Genomic DNA, 4,370 nt, shown 5'->3' with positions numbered 1-4,370 from the left:
TTCTCTAATTTTTGGTCTGCAAACTTAAGTGGTTAACCCTCAAGAAGAGAAGATTAGGATATTATTACCCAGTTACATAGGCAGTTGAGCTTAACCTCACAATGGGTCTGAATATAAACATCTTAGACATAACATGGAAGACATTTTCCAATAAGCATTGATATGTTAAATTTTAAATCCCAAGACAGTGTGAAGAAAAAAATTTAAAAATATATTTAAAAATAGATGTAAATGATTACACATTTTTATATAGACCTTTTTAACCATATACAGCATTGTAGCAAGACAGTTCCATGACATTTTTGTCTTGTCTCTTGTTTTCATTTGTTACCCTTTGTTTTTCAACAAACATTTACTTCAGAGACACTTAAACAGTAATTCATATGATATTAGAAGCAGTATGCATTTAGAAAACCAGAATGACAGGCATTCCAATCATGGCGCTAGTATGATACATTACCATCTTCAGTGAAGTTGCTTAATTCACTGATATCAGCTTATTTAGTTAGTCAGGGTGAAAATCCAACCTATTAACTGCTAGTTTCAAAAACCCTGCTGAAGATTGTCAGGAACATTGCCTTAATCATCTTGTGCACATAAATGTATGGTTTTTGTCCCTGTCAGGTTTCTTAGCTCTTCTCCTTGCCCTCTGTTCATTATCTTATTCTTAAGTTCTTACTCTTCTTTTAATTGTGTTATGCTTTTTATTTTTATTTCTTCCTTTCAGTTTTTTTTTTTCAGAACCAGGAATTGAACTCAGGCCCTTGAGGTTGCCAGGGAAGCACTTATTCCACTGAGCCATATCCCCAGCCCCTCCTTTCAGTTCTTACACTGGGAAGACTATTTACACATGTGGGTCTGGTTTCTTTCACTTATGAGTATGTCTTCAAGTGGAACCCACTTAAATATAAAGGCTTTGAGTTTGTCATTCTTTATAGCTGAGTAATACTCCATTCTATAACAATACCACAACTTTTTCATCTGTTCTGCAGGTGATGGACATCTTGGCTGTTTCCAAGATTTGGCTATCACAAATTGTGCTGCGATGAACATAAGCACACATATATCACTATGATATGATGGTTTCAGATTCTCGGGGAAAATTCCTAGTAGGGGGACAGCTGGTTTGAAAGGGATTTGCAGTCCTCATTTTTTAAGGAGGCTCCACACTGATTTTCATAATTGTTGCACCAGTCTACATTCCCACCAGCAGTAGAGAAGGGTTCTTTTTTTGCCACAGCCTCTCCAACCCTTGTTGTTGGTTGATTTCTTCATAATAACACTTCTTTATGTGTTGAGATGGTTTCTCAGTGTTGTTTTAATTTGCATTTCATGGATGGCTGGTAATGTGGAGCATTTTTTCATGTGTTTATTCACTTCTTAATTTTGTCCTCTGAGATGTGTATTCATCTCAGATGCCCATTTCTGGAATGGGTTTTTAAATTTTGGAGCGCTAATGATTTTTATTTCTTTATAAATTCTAGAGAGCAGACCTTTGTCTGAGTGTTTATTAGTCAAGATCATTACCAAATTTGTGGATTGTCTTTTCACATTTTTGGTAATTTCTTTTAACCAAAAACTTCTCAATAAAAGGAGGTCCCAGTTCTTATTTCAAGTATTACCCATGCAATTTGATTTTTATTTATGAACTCTTTGCCTACCCCTATGCCTTCAGAGTTCCTCTTACTTTCTCTTCCAGAAGATTTAGTGTCTGTTTTAATGTTTAGATCATTAATCTAGTTTAACATTAGTTAAGTGCATGGTGAGAGACCTGGGTCAATTTTAGTTTTCAGCATTTAGAGAGCCAGTTTTTCCAGCACCATTTTTTAAAGAGGCTATCTTTCTTCTTCTGTTTGGCCCCTTTGTCAAAGATAAGGTAGCTGAGTGTGTTCGTAAAGGCTTCTGCATCTTCTAATCTATTCCTTTGATCCTCAGGTCTATTTTGTTGCCAATACCATGCTGATTGTATCATAATAGGTTTGTAGTATAATTTCAAGTCAGGAATTGCAATGCCTCCTTCCATGTCTTGGTTGCCCAGGATTGCCTTTGTCATTCTAGGTCTTTTTTTTTCCAAATAAAAGATAGGATTGAGTTGTCTAGGTCTGTGAGATATATTGGTGGCAGTTTGATAGTGATTCCATCAATCTTTACAGCAATTCTGGGAGCATGGCCATCTCTTCACAATGTTGATTCTTCCTATTCAGGAGCAGGGAATATCTTTCCATTTTCTGAAATCCTGTATGGTCTCTCTTTTTAGAGTACTGTATTTTTCCTTAAATTTTTTTTGATTCTTTAGTAAGATTAATTCCAAGATATTCCATTTTCTATGATGCTACTGTAAAAGTTATTGTTTTTCCAACTTCCCTCTCAGTGTGTTTGTTATCTGTGAAGAAGAAGGCTATTTACTTTTGGGTATTGACTTTGTATCCTGCTATACTACTGTATTTGTGTATCAATTCTAGTAACTTCTTGGTGGAGTTTTTTGGGTCTTCCAAGTAAAGTATCATGTCATCTGCAAATAATGATAGTTTAACTTTATTTATTTATTTAGGAACTAGAAATTTAACTCAGGCCCTTGCACTTGCCAAGAAAGCGCTTAGTCTACAGAGCCATCTTCCCGGCCCCTAACTTCTTCTTTACCTATTCATATTCATTTCATTTCTCTCTTGTCTAATGGCTCTAGCTAATGATTCCATATCTATATTCAATAGGAGTGATGATGGAGGACATCCTTGTCTGTACCAGATCTGAGAGTAAAAGATTTCAACTCTTTCCCCATTTAGAATTATTTTAGCCATTGGGTTGTCATAGATGGCTTTTATGAGACTGAAGTAGAGGCCATCTATTTCCTGTGGGGTTTTGCACATAAATGAGTGTTTGACTTTGACAACATCCTTTTCTGCATCAATTGAGATGATCACGTAGGTTTGGATTTTGGTCTACTAATATAATCTATTACATTTATAGATTTGCATATATTGAACCATCCTTGCATCCCTGGAATGAATCCTACCTGGTCATTGTGTATAATCTTCTTGATGATATGGTTTATTCTAGTTGCTAGGATTTTTTGAGGATTTTTGCATCTATGTTCATGAGGGAGGTTGGCCTATAGTTGTCAATTTTAGTTGTGTTTTTCCCTGGTTTTGGTATCAGTATGATACTTGTGTCCAAGAACAAGTTTGGGAGGATTTTTTCCTTTTCAATTTCATTGAAGAGTTCAAGGAGTATAGGGACAACATATTCCATAAATTTCTTGTAAAATTCAGCTATGAATTTATCAGGACCTAGACTTTTCTTCATCGTTAGGTTTTTTTTTACTTCATGTTTCGTTGGCTGTTATAGTTAGTGATAGTTGTTATATCCTCTTGATTAAGTTTTGGTAATGTGTACCTTTCTAGGAATATGGCTATTCTTCTGTATCTTCTATTCTGCGAGGGTAAAGATTCTCTAAGTAGCCATTGCTGACCTTCTGAATTTCCACTGGGTGTGCGGTAGTTAAACTCTTTTCATTCCTTATTGCTTGTATTTGAGTTTTTCTTTACTCTCTCTAATGAGGTTAGGTAGGGGCTTATCAATTTTATTTAATCTTTCAAAGAATGAGCTTTTTGGTTCAGTAATTGCTTGAGTTGTTTTCTTTGTCTCAATTGAATTAATTTCTTCTCTAATTGTTATGATTTCTACCAGTTTTGGGGCTTTGCGTTTGTTTTGCTCTTCCTTTTCTACACGTTTGAGGTACAGCATTAGTTTGTTTATTTTTTTCCCATTGTATTTTCCTAATGTTTGAGTTCATAGCTATAAATTTCCCTCTAAGAACTGCTTTCATCACATCCCATAAATTCCACTAAGTTGTGCTTGAATTCTCATGGATTGTACTTATTGTTCTACCTTTCATTTAATTTCATCTGTGCCCCATTGGTTGCTGAGGAGTATATGAATTAAATATTGTTTAATTTCCATGTATTTGTGAGGGATTTCTGGTATCTTTTGTCATTAATTTCCAGATTTATTGCACTGTCATCAGATAATATGCATGGGATAATTCCTTTTTCCTTACATATAATTAAGTATGGACTAGTATGTGGTCTGTTTTAGAAAATGACCCATGTGTAGCTGAAAAAAAAGTGTATTCAGTTGTGGCTGTGTGGAACACTCTGTATATTTCTACTAAGTTGTTTTGTTCCAAGCTCTGGTTCAGTTCTGCTACTTCTCTGCTAATTTTTTCTCTGCTTGACCTTTCTTTTAAAGATAAAGCAATGTTAATGTCTCCTGTTTAGATTGTGGTATTGTGCCTGGGCAGATGGCTCAGTAGAATAAGTGCTTCCTTGGCAAGAGCAAGGGCCTGAGTTCAGCACTGCTTCTGCTAAGAG

Source organism: Octodon degus, unplaced genomic scaffold, assembly GCF_000260255.1.
Source record: "Octodon degus isolate 3935 unplaced genomic scaffold, OctDeg1.0 scaffold00239, whole genome shotgun sequence".
NCBI classification, from domain to species: domain Eukaryota; kingdom Metazoa; phylum Chordata; class Mammalia; order Rodentia; family Octodontidae; genus Octodon; species Octodon degus.
Note: the sequence above shows the minus strand (reverse complement) of the source record.